Source organism: Mus caroli, unplaced genomic scaffold, assembly GCF_978045245.1.
Source record: "Mus caroli unplaced genomic scaffold, Mus_caroli_1 scaffold_17, whole genome shotgun sequence".
Taxonomy (NCBI): Eukaryota; Metazoa; Chordata; class Mammalia; order Rodentia; family Muridae; genus Mus; species Mus caroli.
This window is the reverse complement of record NW_028227272.1, coordinates 53894498-53911404: the sequence shown is the minus strand read 5'-3', so window position 1 is coordinate 53911404 and position 16907 is coordinate 53894498. Positions and strand designations below refer to the sequence as shown.

At 41.4% G+C, this 16907-nt stretch overlaps 1 protein-coding gene across 1 annotated transcript in view; it reads left to right on the top strand.

Annotated features, from left to right (window-relative positions):
- Nucleotides 1-528: 528 nt before the first annotated feature.
- Tmem45a (transmembrane protein 45A) overlaps nucleotides 529-16907 on the top strand; it is an 88861-nt gene continuing 72482 nt past the window's right edge. The window contains exon 1 of the mRNA XM_021185518.2: nucleotides 529-848. The gene's annotated coding sequence lies outside the window, so the exon portion shown is untranslated. The remainder of the gene's footprint in view (nucleotides 849-16907) is intronic.

The following is a 16907-nucleotide window of genomic DNA, read 5'->3' as shown; positions in this document are numbered from 1 at the left end:
GTCTTACTAAAAGGTTCATTATTCCTGAACCTTTATTTCCCAAAATAGCGCTCTCAAGACATCCACTTTTCTCTTGCCAGAGAAGGTGTGGATAGAAAATCTTTGAGGTGGGACTGGACCGCCCATTTGAAGGCGTGGGTACGGTACTTCTCCAACCCCTTCTATTTGGAAATGCCTGGCCCCTTAAGCTACTCATCCTGATTCTTCTCCCAAAGGATAGCGATCCCCCTGTTTAAACAAACTATTCCCTTACAAGGCCTGCCCTCACGGACCAAGGGCAGGGGCAAACTCTGAGTTCTAGCGACCCTTCCAACCACCCCACCCCAGACCCCACTGCCACGCAGTGCCACATCAGCGACTGCACAGCGCGCCCAGCTAAGTTCCTTTCTAGGATGCGAGCGGCCCAGTGGGTGGAGGCAGATTGAGCCCGCAGGAGTGGCGGGCTGCTCCACCAATCGGCAATCAGAGAGGAGGCTTTGCCTCCAACTGCAGCCCCAGTCAGTGCCCCACCGGGGAAACCAGATGAAGCACATCTGGACAGCTGTGCTGAGAAAGTTTGTGGGCCTCTTCCAGGCCTGCCACCCGCAAGGCACGTCCCCCACGTAGCCTCCTGCTAGCCACTTACTACTTAAATGTTTTTTTCCCCAAGAAGCAATCAGCAACCTACCCTTGAATCTTTTTCTCCCCCTGCCCCCATGTGAGGCGAGGCCACATCACATTCAACACAGTTTAATTTTCATGGGGCTTTGAGATCAAAAGAACAGAAACAGCAACCAAAGCTCAGCTGCCTTCTGATCTTAACTGACAAAAGTGGGGAGAGTAAGGTGTGCGTAAACAGGACAAGCCTGGTAAGTTCTGGAGACTTGGGGACATCTTCCTCCTTGTCCTGCTGAGCTCTCTAGCCTGTGTCTTTGCCCTTCTCGCCAGACTTGTGTTTGTTAAGGGGAGAAAAACATCTCACGCTGGGAAAGACTGTAAGGATATCAGGCTTCTTTCTTTTCTGTTTTTGGGGAAATGTTTGGTTTGCATTTTAAAATTGATGAGGGTTGGAGAGTTGGTGCTCTTATAAGATTTCTTGGGAACAAAATTTTGACTGGTGTTTTGTAAACCTTTCTTCATCCTAAAGTTATTCTTCTCCTTCTTCTCATCCTTTCTTTTCCTCCCTCCTCCTCCTCTTTCTTCTTCCTCCTCCTCCTCCTCTTCCTCTTCTCCTCCTTCTCCTTTTCCTTCTTCTAACTCTTCTTCGTCCTCTTGCTCTTCTTCCTCCTCCTCCCCCTCCTGTCCTCCACTCTCTATTTTGATGGATGACTGAGAAAACTCTCTGGTGTATTTAGAATTAACACAAAGTTTGACAAATTATTTAAAACTTGAATCTCATAAAGGACTTACTGGATCCTTCACTTAAGTTTGTAGTTCAAAGTGCCAATATCATATCTCAAAGAGGGAGATCTAAATTCCTCTTAGGTTACTAACAAAATAATTAAATAAGTGGTAGACCTCTCTGTGTGTCTGCAGTCCTATAATTACACACTTAACCTGTTGTTCCATCAAAAACAATATCCACGGTGTTTATTATACGTGTGCGCTTACAGATAGTTCTACTTTATACGTCAGGATTTAGCAATGAGGTGATGGAAAATACTGACCTGCTGGTGGCTCAAGGCCCATTCCTTCTGAAACATCTATGGTTCCTTCTGCCTGAGTAATGTTCTGAAGTTCAGAGTTCTGTTGCATGCTGTTTACTGTTTGGGGAAGATTTGACTCAAATAGATCTTTAACTTCTGGCTCTTAAAGCACCAGTTGGGAATTTAGAGCAGAAATGATTACTTTTAGAGCATGTTTTGGTCCACAAAGGTAGAACAGTTTCAGAGGATTTAGAAATGCCGGGTTAGAAGCGTATTATTGCAAAGAGGCAATGAGAGTTAGCTCGTCTTGACCCATTCACAGTTTCACAGTAGAGCTTGGGTAAAGCGCTGTTCCCCAATTTTCTCCTTTTAATGTGTTAATAATAAGCAATCATACATACTGATGAGGTCTAGAGTGTTGAGTTAAAGCCTGCCAAGTATTAGGTTAGCCTGGCATTCATTCCTTATTGCCTTCTTCCCCAGCTTCTGTGCATTTCTTCAATAGCATTCCGACTTCCCTCCTAGAAACCAGGATTTATTCAGTTCCGCAAACTTGCTAGCCAAGGCATGATGCAAGGTTGTCAAAGAAAAAGCTTCATGAACGGACAGCAAAGAAGAACTGGTGGGGGCCTTAGATGGAAAAGGTTTTGGAGTGCATACGGTAGAGAAGGCCGTCTGAATGTAGGCTGGTTTCATGGAAACAGTGCCATTTCTTTCTTTCTTTTTTTTTTTTTTCAGTTTATGGAATCTGTTTTATTAGATATTATTTTTATTTACATTTCAAATGCTATCCTGAAACTTCCCTATACCCTCCCTCCACCCTGCCCTGCTCTCCTACCCACCCACTCCCATTTCTTGGCCCTGGCATTCCCCTGTACTGGTGGAGGGGTTGTTAGTTTGTTTTAGGGGTGGTGGTGGGAAGGGGTCGTAGGGCTGAGACAGCATCTAGGAGCAAGGCAAAGTATGGCAAAGGTTCAAGTGCTGGGAAGTGTGGAGCTGTCCTTGGAGCATTGAGAACATCTATGAGAAGTGTGTGTGTGTGTGTGTGTGTGTGTGTGTGTGTGTGTGTGATGGAGGTAAGCTTTCTGCTGAAAGTGCAAGCACCCTGAGAGGGGTGGGGTTGCCAGTGAAGGAGAGATTGTGAAGCAGATTGATATGGGCATGGTAAGTTGACCTGACACCAGTGCCAAGTGGTGGCCTTGGGAAACGATTCATTTCTGGGGTCTCCACAGCTTGTCCAACATGCTCTCCTCCTGCAGCCAGGGTGGGCTAGGCTAGATGCTCAGTAGGACCTGGCAATGTGAACATCTGCAGTGATGTCTTCTAGCTCTGCTCTAGTGGCCTGGTACCCTGGGCCATTATTTTTCATTAACAAAGGCCACTTTGAAGTCTTTTACAGGGGTGTGATTGTTAGAACCTTGTCTTGTTCTCGTAATAGACCTGACATATGCAGGTAGATCTTTAACACTCTGTTAGTAAAAATCATCTATCCCTATGACATATATGTAAGTAAAGGGTCATGTTTGAGTTCTTGTGCATTCTCTCAATGACATTGTGGCAGAGAGCTGGGTACTGGTGTGGCAGCTGACCACCTGCCTGACCTCAGGCAAGATGCTGAGCCATTATGACCCTGTGTTAAAAATTTGTGGAATGATTTTCAGGGTCTTTTACCCTTAGATGGCCATATATTCATTCATCTCCTACTAGTTTGGGAACAGTCTGTTATCCACAGACTGTTATACACATCTAGCTATTATTTTTGATAATTTAACAGTTAGCAAGTGTTCTGAGTATTCAACTCGTGGCATCTTCTCAGAAGGAAACCTTCTGAGAATTTCTACCCCACAGAGCCTTGCTTTTATTATCGAGGAGACAGAGCCACAGGTAGATTAAAATGCTTGCCCACAATTCATAGTGAACAAGTGGTAGGCATAGACTCAGTCTAACACCAGATCCTCAAGCATTAACCATTAGGCTACACAGTCTTAGGTATATGAGAAACTGGCTCTTCTTCCTCCTTCCCCTTCCTCTCCTCCTTCCTCCCCACTTTGTTCGCTTTCTTATTCTCTGTTTCCTCTTCCTTTCTTAGTAGGGTTTTGCTGTGCAGCTTATGCCAGCTTCATATGTGTAGTCCTCTTGTCCTACCTTCCTGAGTCCTTGCATCCATTGCCCACCATGCCAAGTTTCATTGTTCTAGTGTGTGGTTGTAAGAAACAACTAGCCCATGGAAAGAGGATCACTGGAGCCAGGGGCTGCATTGGTAAAATTTTTCTGAAGAGGGCAGGATAGAAACAGGATTCATCATATTTGCCTATGACATAAGTCTCATTGTAGGCAAACATCTGTCTTTTTATCTTGTTTGAACATAACTCACTGTAGTATCTGGATTTAAAATACACATGCAAAAAATGTCACCTGGTGTCAATTGGTTGATTATCTGATTTGAAAAAGGACATCTTCAGCAAACCCTAAAAAGGCATTAAAGTAAGCATAAGAATCAAACATAAAAAAGTTTAGGAGACCACTGGTGTGTTACTGAATTTTTGCGTGTGGAAGCACAATCCTCTTTTTTACCCTCTAGTGTACCCGGCTCTAGATCACCCCCAAACCTTCACAAGAGCAATTTGGAAGTAGCATGTCCCAGGTGGGGAACAACATACACTATTCATTTGCCAGAATCCCCCTGCCATGTCTATTTGTCAATTGGTGAGTTCACAAATGGAGTGAGAGAAATACTGAGTTTGAATAAATATTAAAAGGCCTTTGAATCAGGTTATTGGGGCCGTTGCCTCCCTTCTCTCTCTCTTCTGCTCCCAGATTTGCAACAAATAGGTGCTCTCCCCTAAATGCTGTTGCCTCGAAGTACTGCATTATCAACTATCATTTGATGGCACAAATCAACAGAGCTAATCATTCATCAACTGAAACCCATTGTCCCCACTTCCTGAGCTCTGCTTTTACAGGTGTGTACAACCACACCCAGCAGGGCAGTAGCAGAGAGCCGAGCAGCCAACACACAGCCTCCTTTTCATAGTTGGGTCTTATTCTCTCAGACTTTCTCTACAAGTCTCTTTTCAGCTTAATTCAAGGTTGTAAATGGTACTTCATCATACTATTCTGATTTTTGCTTCAACAATGATCTCAACACTATATAATATACACACTTCGACCCGAGAGTTGAGGCACACACATCTTCATGAGGATTATTAGCTTGTCGAAGATAAAAGATGGAGACACTCAGGTGACGACTGTTTTTCTAAGGTCACATTGGCATCCAGAGAAGCTTGTCTAATGGGGTTTGTTTGCATGGTTTCCTCTCACACAGTTGGTCTGTGTAAAGTCTGCCCTTGGCTTTAGCGAGCCCGCTATGGACTTTGACACTTAGCCTGTCTCTGGAAAACCATGGAAGACAATGAGTCCTTTCTCCCAAACCACCCATCACCACTTTGGATTAGCCTATTTCCCTGAGGTGCCTTACATGATCCTAATATGGAAAAAGGTTCAAAGGCGAATGACTTGTTCTTGCTGTCCTGAGCAGAGATGACTGTCCTCTAGGCAGTTTTTTTTTTTTTTTTCAAGAGAAAACAATGTAAAGGCCATGAGTTAGAACAAGGTGGTCATTTCCATGACAAGAAACAAGGTGACTTTGTCTGCACCTTTCCCCATGACGCCTGAAATTAAACAGGCTCTAGAAAATATTTACAATATTTCATGCGATTCTCTCTAATAGAGAGAAAATGGGATTTTAGAAAAATACCATGTCTATGAAAAACGATCTTCCAAAAGGAAATTGTGCTACTTGATTAGGAAGAAAAATTAAAGGATTCGGATTTTAGTCTCTTTTGGTTGGTCACCATTGCCACCTCCAAAAGATCACAGAGTTCCTCGGACTATTCTACAGAGTAGCACTATGGTATTAATACAGCTTTCCTGATGAGTTCCCAACTGGGGCTCTTCCAAGTGGGCTGGTACCCTTTCTCTCAGCACTTAGAAGTAGGCCAATAGGCCCTGTTGGAGGAAAGTTCCACCCAAGCTCCTAGCTAAATAAATACATGAACAAAATTAAATCAGACCTCTTCGGGGATGCTTACAGAGGGCGCTTTTTAGCCTGCCGCTTCCTTCCTGTGACCACTCACTGTTCCAGTCCTGATTTATGCTGTGCTCCTGTTAACTCCCTGCTGCAGAGTCAATGTTTCCTGAATGCTGTACTCCTCTTGGGAGTAGTAACCCATGTAAGTTCCTTGAGCACACAATGAAAGCAGTGATAGGAGGAAAACTCACAGCTCTGAGTGCCTCCAAAAAGAAACTGAAGAGAGCTAACACTAGCAGCTTGACAGCACACCTGAAAGTTCTAGAACAAAAAGAAGCAAATAAACCCAAGAGAAGCAGACAGCAGGAAAGAATCAAACCAAATAGAAACAAAAAGAACTATACAAAGAATCAACAAAACCAGGAGCTGGTTCTCTGAGAAAACCCTTAGCCAGACTAACTAGAGAGCACAGAGACAGTATCCAAATTAATAAAATCAGAAATGGAAAGGGAGATATAACAACAAAGTATATCTTAAAATAACTATTCTGCTTGTTGAATATCAACAGTTAAAAATATTAAAATCATGTTCTACAAAAAAAAAAAAAGAGGAAGAAGTTACCCTTTTTTTTTTCTTTTTGGTTTTCGAGACAGGGTTTCTCTGTGCAGTCCTGGCTGTCCTGGAACTCACTCTGTAGACCAGACTGGTCTTGAACTCAGAAATCCACCTGCCTCTGCCTCCCAAGTGCTGATATTACAGGCATGAGCCACCACTGCCCGGCCACCCTTATTCATTCTTTATGACCTGAAAGTATAATGACTCCACTTCTGATTTGAATCAACAATCAGTTGCCAAACTAACACTGTTCTTTTGGCATAAGGATTGTCTATCTTTGACCCAAAGTCTATCATAAAATATATTTTCTGTAATGAGCATCTGTAGAGGATTTTTAATCCATCAACACGGCTATTCTGATCTCATCTGAAGACCTTCAAGGTCTCTGTGATCTGGACAGAAAGCAGACACGTCCTTAGTATACGCCTTTAATCCTCCTGGCTGGCTGGAACCCCTTTGTACACACCTTTAATCCCAAACATGGAGTCTAATTGAGGGATAGAGAAAATGAGAGTTAGAGAGGGATTGGGTGGAATGAGTCAGAGACAGGATACACCCAGCTCTCAGGAGGAAAGCTGTTTAAGAGCAATGCAAGGAAAGAAAATTTGATTAAATTCGGTAGAAATATCAAAATCCAAAGTTCATGATATGAAAGATTTTACAATTTCAGATAAACATTTCTTTTACAAAAGGTATTAGTACCTTAAATATCCCTGAAACAATAAACTAAAATATCATAATAATGAGATTATGGGCAGAACATTTTCTAATTTGTAAATTCAAAATTTGAAATGTCTTTCTCTGAATCAGGATATCACTATATAGCCTAGGTTGGTCTCTAACTTATGGTCTTCCCAGCCCCAGTCTCTTACCTGTTGGGATTATAGATATGTGCCACCATGCCTGGTTCAAAATAGGAAAAATTTGAAGTACTTATATGATGACCAAAAAATTTCAGATGCATTTTGGATTTCTGGTTTTCTGATTAAGGATGCCATAAAATCTATACAAGTGTTGCTAAATCTGACAACCTGGAAAGTAGAAAGCCTTCTGCTTCCAGATGTTTAGACAAGAGATCCCCAACTCTTCCGTACTTCAAAAGACATTTCTCATACACAGTAGATCTTACATCTTCGTTTTTAGCAAAAACAGACTAAAATGTTGCATGCCACTTTGATCTTGTGTGTGTATGTATTCCCTTATTCCATTCTCATTCCTTTCTCTTAATATGTCATTTTAAGTTAAAGACTCATCTTTCTTCAGCACTATATGTTTTTCTCTCATTTATGTGATTTTTTTTCTCTATTCACGAACTAGGCATAATACCAATGATTGTAGAAATATTAAAAGCAGATAAGAAGCTAAAAATAGAGATTTTATAGTACCTAGTACACTCAGGCATTTTTTTAAATTTTCTGTGTACTTTAATATAATAAACAATAAAGATTTAAATGTTGAAAGCAGTAATGGAGAGGGGGGAAAAAGGGAACATTGAAAATGATCACATCCAGACTGGAAAAATGGCTCAGTGGTTAAGGGCACTGACTGCTCTTCCAGAGGTCCTGACCTCAATTCCCAGCAACCACATGGTGGCTCACAACCATCTGTAATGGGATCAGATGCCCTCTTCTGGTGTGTCTGAAGACAGCTACCATGTACTCATATACATAAAACTTAATCTTTAAAAAAAATGAAAGAAAAATGATCAGATCCACATCTATAGTTGCTGAACCTTGGAGATATGGCCCAGAGGAAGTCAGGGTAATGCAAAGGAAGATGCTGAGGAAGGATGAAGGAATTAGAGTTAGAGGCATGGAGGTATCATCCCTTTAAGTGGGTACCATGGAAGATAGACTCCCCCAGTCTCTTCATCCTGGTGTTTAGGATGGACTCACTTTTGATATTCTCTGCATATGGCGAGGACTGCTCACAAAGCAGGGTGATGGTTTCCTCTTTCCGCTTCCATGAACTGTTTCGGAGCAGATGACTGAACGATACCAAACTCATCTGCAGCACGTGAGTGGTGCTTCCTACATGTGTAATGTTGTTTGTTGGGCTGGTTGGTCCCTATTTCTACCGGTCACTATGAGAAAAACAATGAAGTGGTGTACCATGCTGGGCTTTGTTTACCCTGTTTGCTTCAGAACTGGACAGTTCTGGGACCATGCATGCTATGACGTGTTTACTTCACAGAAAGACACATGTGCTATGACTGTATTTGTCAACCTTAAATGGGAGAGGCTATGTCTTCACTTTGAAAATGACATAGCCTAAACATAGAGAATAAGGTTTCATACAGTGGTTAATTCAGAATTTAAATCCAAGGTTTCTTCTTTCTAATCTCAGAACTCAACAGAATGCCATGTATACTATTATTCTTAAAAAGTAAATATGCTTATTAGTTGTCAGTTTCCAGGGTGTGGTAACTTCAGATCTAGTGTGGGGCACTGGAGACAGGAATCCCTGGGTAAATCTATCTCCTTATTCACACTGCCCAGATCTCTCTCAGCATTCTTTATGATCCCAGGGCAGTAACACAATTGCCTCTTGGGACCTTTTGGTTAAACACCCAACACTCTTTGCCTGAAGCACTACAGTGGATCTCAAAGTATTTGTAAAAGACCTTTTAACATTTATTCTTCAGATATTTACAGCCTATTCTTATTTGATTAAAGACATTTACATAGATTTTTTCCTTCAATTTCAAATTATCAAAATACATTTAATTTATTTCTATATTTTCCCTTTTAATTTCATTATTCCATGAAGATGGAAACCTACCCTTTGTAGACTAGACTGGTCTATTTTTTTTTTTTTTTTTTTAAAGACTTCATGGAATTTTTTTTCTCTGTAGACTTAAGCATTATACTTTATTATATTAGTATTATTATTAGGTATTTATTTCATTTACATTTCCAATGCTATCCCAAAAGGCCCCCACACCCTCCCACACCCACTCCTCCACCCACCCACTCCCACCTCTTGGCCCTGGTATTCCCCATATAAGGTCAGCACTACCAATGGGCCTCTCTTTCCACTGATGGCCAGCCAGGCCATCTTCTGATACATATGCAGCTAGAGACACAAACCCCCCCGGGGGGTGGTGTACTGGTTAGTTCATATTGTTGTTCCACCTATAGGGTTGCAGATACCCCGCTCCCTGGGTACTTCCTCCATTTCCTCCATGGGGGACCCTGTGATCCATCCAATAGCTGACTGTGAGCATCCACTTCTGTGTTTGCCAGGCCCCGGCATAGTCTCACAAGACACAGCTATATCAGGGTCCTTTCAGCAAAATCTTGCTAGTGTATGCAATGGTGTCAGTGTTTGGAGGCTGATTATGGGATGGATCCCCGGGTTGGGCAGTCTCTAGATGGTCCATCCTTTCATCTCAGTTCCAAACTCTGTTTCTGTAGCTCCTTCTATGGGTGCCTTTCTCCCAATTCCAAGAAGGGGCAAAGTATCCACACTTTGGTCTTTGTTCTTTCCGAGCTTCATGTGTTTCACAAATTGTATCTTATATCTTGGATATTCTAAGTTTCTGGGCTAATATCCACTTATCAGTGAATACATATCATGTGTGTTCTTTTGTGATTGAGTTACCTCACTCAGGATGATGCCCTCCAGGTCCATCCATTTGCCTAGGAATTTCATAAATTCATTTTTTTTAATAGCTGAGTAGTACTCCATTGTGTAAATGTACCCCATTTTCTGTATCCATTCCTCTGTTGAGGGGCATCTGGGTTCTTTCCAGCTTCTGGCTATTATAAATAAGGCTGCTATGAACATAGTGGAGCATGTGTCTTCTTACCGATTGGAACATCTTCTGAATGTCTGGCCAGGAGAGGTATTGCAATCCCACCAACAATGGAGGAGTGTTCCTCTTTCTCCACATCCTCGCCAGCATCTGCTGTCACCTGAATTTTTGATCTTAGCCATTCTGACTGGTGTGAGGTAGAACCTCAGGGTTGTTTTGATTTCTATTTACTGATGATTAAGGATGCTGAACATTTTTTCAACTGCTTCTCAGACATTCGGTATTCCTCAGGTGAGAATTTTTTGTTTAGCTCTGAGCCCAATTTTTAAATGAGGTTATTTGATTTTTTTGGAGTCCACCTTCTGGAGTTCTTTATATATATAGGATATTAGCCCCCTATCTGATTTAGGATAGAAAAGATCCTTTCCCAATCGGTTGGTGGCCTTTTTGTCTTATTGATGGTGCCTTTTGTCTTGCAGAAGCTTTGCAATTTTATGAGGTCCCATTTGTCAATTCTCGATCTTACAGCACAAAGCCATTGCTGTTCTATTCAGTTATTTCCCTCCTGTGCCCATATCTTCAAGGCTTTCCCCTACTTTTCCCTCTATAAGTTTCAGTGTCTCTGGTTTTATGTGGATTTCCTTAATTCACTTAGATTTGACCTTAGTATAAGGAGATAGGAATGGATCAATTCACATTCTTCTACATGATAACCACCAGTTGTGCCAGCACCATTTGTTGAAAATGCGATCTTTTTTCCACTGGATGGTTTTAGCTCCCTTGTCAAAGATCAAGTGACCATAGGTGTCTGGGTTCATTTCTGGGTCTTCAATTCTATTCCATTGGTCTACTTGTCTGTCACTATACCAGTACCATGCAGTTTTTTTTTTTTTTTTTTTTTTATCACAAATATATAGCTTTAGGTCAGGCATGGTGATTCCACCAGAGGTTCTTTTATCCTTGAGAAGAGTTTTTGCTAGCCTAGGTTTTTTATTATTCCAGATGAATTTGCAGATAACCCTTTCTAATTCGTTGAAGAATTGATTTGGAATTTTGATGGGGATTGAACTGAATCTGTAGATTGCTTTTGGCAAGACAGCCACTTTTACTATCCTGCCAATCAATGAGCATGGGAGATCTTTCCATCTTCTGAGATCTTCTATAATTTCTTTCTTCAGAGACATGAAGTTCTTATCATACAGATCTTTCACTTCCTTAGTTAGAGTTACACCAAGGTATTTTATATTATTTGTGACTATTGAGAAGGGTGTTGTTTCCCTAATTTCTTTCTCAGCCTGTTTATCCTTTGTGTAGAGAAAGGCCATTGACATGTGTGAGTCAATTTTATATCCAGCTATTTCATTGAAGCTGTTTATCAGGTTCAGGAGTTCTCTGGTGGAATTTTTAGGGTCACTTATATATACTATCATATCATCTGCAAAAAGTGATATTTTGACTTCTTCCTTTCCCATTTGTATCCCCTTGATCTCCTTTTGTTGTCTAAATGCTCTGGCTAGGACTTCACATACAGTGTTGAATAGGTAGGGAGAGTGGACAGCCTTGTCTAGTCCCTGATTTTAGTGGGATTGCTTTCAGCTTCTCACCATTTACTTTGATGTTGGCTACTGGATTGCTGTAGATTGCTTTTATCATGTTTAGGTATGGGCCTTGAATTCCTGATCTTTCCAAGACTTTTATCATGAGTTGGATTTTGTCAACATCTCATCTAAGGAGATGATCATGTGTTTTTTGTCTTTGAGTTTGTTTATATACTGTATTACGTTGATGGATTTCCATATATTGAACCATCCCTGCCTCCCTGGGATGAAACCTACATGGTCAGGCTGGATGATTGTTTTGATGTGTTCTTGGATTCAGTTAGCGAGAATTATATTGAGTATTTTTGCATCAATATTCATTTGGGAAATTGGTCTGAAGTTCTGTATCTTTGTTGGGTCTTTATGTGTTTGGGTATCAGAGTAATTGTGGCTCCATAGAATGAGATGGGTAGAGTACCTTCTGCTTCTATTCTGTGGAATAGTTTGTGAAGAACTGGGATTAGATCTTCTTTGAAGGTCTGATAGAACTCTGCACTAAATCCATCTGGTCCTGGGCTTTTTTTGATTGGGAGACTATTTATTAATGACTGCTTCTATTTCTTTAGGGGATATAGGACTGTTTAGATCATTATCCTGATCCTGGTTTAACTTTGGTACCTGGTATCTGTCTAGAAACTTGTCCATTTCATCCACGTTCTCCAGTTTTGTTGAGTATAGCCCTTTGTAGAAGGATTTGATGGTGTTTTGGATTTCTTCAGGATCTGTTGTTTTGTCTCCCTTTTCATTTCTGATTTTCTTAAACGGGATGCTGTCCCTGTGCCTGCTAGTGAGTCTGGCTAAGGGTTTATCTATCTCGTTGATTTTCTCAAAGAACCAGTTCCTCGTTTGGTTGATTCTTTGAATAGTTTTTCTTGTTTCCACTTTGTTGATTTCGCCCCTGAGTTTGATTATTTCCCACTGTCTACTCCTCTTGGGTGAATTTGCTTCCTTTTTTTCTAGAGCTTTTAGATGTGTTGTCAAGCTGCTAGTGTGTGCTCTCCCTAGTTTTTTTTTGGAGGCACTCAGAGCTATGAGTTTCCCTCTTAGAGATCCTTTCATAGTGTCCCATAAGTTTGGGTATTTTGTGGCATCATTTTCATTAAACTCTAAAAAGTCCTTAATTTCATTCTTTATTCCTTCCTTGACCAGGGTATCATTGAGAAGAGTGTCGTTCAGTTTCCATGTGAATGTTGGCTTTCTATTATTATTATTATTATTATTTGCTATTGACGATCAGCCTTAGTCCATCGTGATCTTATAGGATGCATGGGACAATTTCAATATTTTTCATATCGGTTGAGGCTTGTTTTGTGACCAATTACATGGCCAGTTTTGGAGAAGGTACCATGAGGTGCTGAGAAGAAGGTATATCTTTTAGTTTTAGGATAAAAATGTTCTGTAGATATCTGTTAGTTCCATTTGTTTTATCACTTCTGTTAGTTTCATTGTGTCCCTGTTTAGTTTCTGTTTCCATGATCTGTCCATTGGTGAAAGTGGTGTGTTGAAGTCTCTATTATTGTGTGAGGTGCAATGTGTGGTTTGAGCTTTACTAAAGTTTCTTTAATGAATGTGGCTGCCCTTGTATTTGGAGTATAGATATTCAGAATTGAGAGTTCCTCTTGGAAGATTTTACCTTTTATGAGTATAAAGTGCCCCTCCTTGTCTTTTTTGATGACTTTGGGTTGGAAGTCGATTTTATTCGATATTAGAATGGCTACTCCAGCTTGTTTCTTCAGACCATTTGCTTGGAAAATTGTTTTCCAGCCTTTCATTCTGAGGTAGTGTCTGTCTTTTTCCCCGAGATGGGTTTCCTGTAAGCAGCAGAATGTTGGGTCCTGTTTATGTAGCCACTCTGTTAGTCTATGTCTTTTTATTAGGGAGTTGAGTCCATTGATATTAAGAGATATTAAGGAATAATAATTTTTGCTTTGTATTTTTTTGTTGTTAAAGTTGGCATTGGGCTCTTGTGGCTGTATTTTTTTAGGTTTGTTGACGGATAACTTTCTTGCTTTTTCTAGGACGTGGTTTCCGTCCTTGTATTGCTTTTTTCCTGTTTTTATCCTTTGAAGGGCTGGATTCGTGGAAAGATAATGTGTGAATTTGGTTTTATCATGGAATACTTTGCTTTCTCCATGTATGGTAACTGAAAGTTTGGCTGGGTATAGTAGCCTGGGCTAGCATTTGTGTTCTCTTAGTGTCTGTATAACATCTGTCCAGGATATTCTGGCTTTCATAGTCTCTAGTGAACAATCTGGTGTAATTCAGATAGGCCTGCCTGATATGTTACTTGACCTTTTTCCCTCACTGCTTTTATTAATCTATTTTTATTTAGTGCATTTGTTGTTCTGATTATTATGTGTCGGGAGGAATTTCTTTTCTGGTTCAGTCTATTTGGAGTTCTCTAGGCTTCTTGTATGTTCATGGGCATCTCTTTCTTTAGGTTTGGGAAGTTTTCTTCTATAATTTTGTTGAAGATATTTGCTGGCCCTTTAATTTGAAAATCTTCATTCTCATCTACTCCTATTATCCCTAGGTTTTGTCTTCTCATTGTGTCCTGGATTTCCTGGATGTTTTGAGTTAGGATCGTTTTGCATTTTGCATTTTCTTTGACTGTTGTGCCGATGTTCTCTATGGAATCTTCTGCACCTGAGATTCTCTCTTCCATCTCTTGTATTCTGTTGCTGCTGCTTGCATCTATGGTTCCAGATTTCTTTCCTAGGGTTTCTATCTCCAGCTTTGTCTCACTTTGGGTTTTCTTTATTGTGTCAACTTCTCTTTTCAGATCTAGTATGGTTTTGTTCATTTCCATCACCTGTTTGGATGTTTTTTCCTGTTTTTCTTTAAGGACTTCTACCTCTTTAGCAGTGTTCTCCTGTATTTCTTTAAGTGAGTTATTAAAGTCCTTCTTGATGTCCTCTACCCTCATCATGAGATATGCCTTTAAATCCGGGTCTAGCTTTTCGGGTGTGTTGGGGTACCCAGGACTGGCTGAGGTGGGAGTGCTGGATTCTGATGATGGTGAGTAGTCTTGGTTTCTGTTAGTAAGAATCTTACGTCTGCCTTTTGCCATCTGGTAATCTCTGGAGTCATTTGTTATAGTTGTCCATTGTTAGAGCTTGTTCCTTTTATGATTGTGTTAGCCTCTACCAGCAGACCTTGGAGACTAGCTCTCTCCTGAGTTTCAGTGGTTAGAGCACTCTCTGCAGGCAATCTCTCCTCTTGCAGAGAAGGTGCACATATATCTGGTGTTCAGACTTGCCTCCTGGCAGAAGATGAAGGCCCGAAACAGGGCCTGTCCCAGAAGCTGTTAGCTTCTGTTGTCCACACTCTCACCATGTGCAGACTAGTCTTGGCAGGATCCGGGAATGAAGATGGCTCCTGCAGATGCTCCAGCAAAGTCCTCCAGGGCGGGCTGGACACCTCTCCTCTGGCAGGGAAGGTGCCCGGATGTCTGGAGCCCAAAAAGGGGTCTGCCACAGAAGCTCTGTGGCTCCTGTCTGTCCCAGAAGGTGTTAGCTTCTGTAGTCCACACTCTCACCTCTGCAGACTGGTCTTGGTGGGATCTGGGAATGAAGATGGCTCCGGCAGATGCTCTGGCAAAGCCCTCTACGGAACAGTTTAAATGACATTTTCACTAGTGGCTTCTTTAAAAGACCGCAAGGCATCCAGACAGTTTGTGCAAACAAATAAGTAGTGCAAATAAAAGTCACTCATTCTTCCTTTTAGCCAACCCTACCCCCAAAGGCTTTTTTTCATTTCATTTAAAATAAAGCCAGATCCTTACCCTGTATTAGGAAGCCTTAAGTCACTTCCTATAGCTTTGCTTTTATACCTCCCATCTTGCTTTTCTTTTTTGAGATTATAATTGTTAGCATTCTGTCTAAACTCTACCCCGCAGTTACCTGGCAACAGCCAGGTAGGCCTTACCCACTATTAAAGGGGCTGCTTGCCCCCTCCTCCCTCTCTTACTCTTGCTTCCCTCTTGCCCTCTTGGGCTCTCCCTTTCCCCCTTCCCTTCCCTCTTCCACATCCTGATAGGACATATCTCCTATCTCTTTATCGTTTCATAAACACATCACTAATGTAAATACACCATTTCCCTTTCCCTACAAATCCACACAAATCCCCTCCCACCTCAGTACTCTTTCAAATTCATGGTGTTTATTTGCTTTAACTGTTGTTACCTGTGTGTTTCTAAAAACATAAATACAACCTGTTCGTTCTGTATATTGTTTCCTGTATGAATATAATTCCAGAGCAGACCTTTAGGTTTGGACAATCAATTGGTGGGCTCTCCTGTGGGGAAGACTCAATCTCCCACTCTCAGCATTACTTAGTTTCCTGTTCCCATGCAGTCTGAGGCCTCCCCTGGCTTTCTCCCATTCCACATTAGCATGACTATGGTGCCATCCTAGTTCAGCTAATGTTTAGTCAGTCATACTGTGGAAACTTTATGGGTGTAGTTTTTGACAATTCTAGAAGACACAATCTGACAGCAAACCCCCTTGTGCCTCTGGCTCTTATTTATCTTTGGGTACCTTCTTCTACAGTGATACCTGTGCCTGAGGTGCCCGAGTTGTGTTGTAGATGTATCCATTGGGACTGGGCTCCACAACACTGCAGTTTGATTGGCTGAGCTTTTCTTCAGTGGTCTCCTTTTGTTGCCAACAGCCGTTTTCTTGATGAGAGGCGAGGGAGTAAGACTAACATGTGTCTGTGGGTATAAGGCCAAATGCTTAGAATGTAGTTTGAGATTGTGCAGGTTTAATAAAGTAGTTGTTGTAGGTTCTCCTTCAAGATCCATGGCTTCACTAGCCCTGGGTACTTAACTAGGTTATCAGTAACATTTCTAGCATTATTTCACTCTCGTTGAGCAAGTCTTAAGTCCAATTAGAGAACTGTTGGCTACCACTAAGTTGTGCATACCAGTACTGCACCCTTAGGGTTATTGGACCTGGTGGATGTTGTGATTCATAGGCATAACTGGTAGGGCTGCCTTGCTTGCTTCCCTCCTTTGGAAGCCTGCATGGTGCCTTCTGGCAGCATGAAGGCAAGTCCCCAGAGAGAAGGGTTTCAAGTCAGTTCCTGCTCAGGGGCGTTAATCCCTGTGTCTAAAGAATGTGGTTTCCACCCTCTTCCATGCCAATCTCTGCTCACTAGGTGTCCCCACTGCTAATAAAGACTGTTCAGGCTTTGGGGAAAAGTGAGTCACAGTGACTAAGGATGTGATAAACACTTCCGTTTGTTCTTTCATCTGTTTTATCAGTGGTTCTCAGTCACTG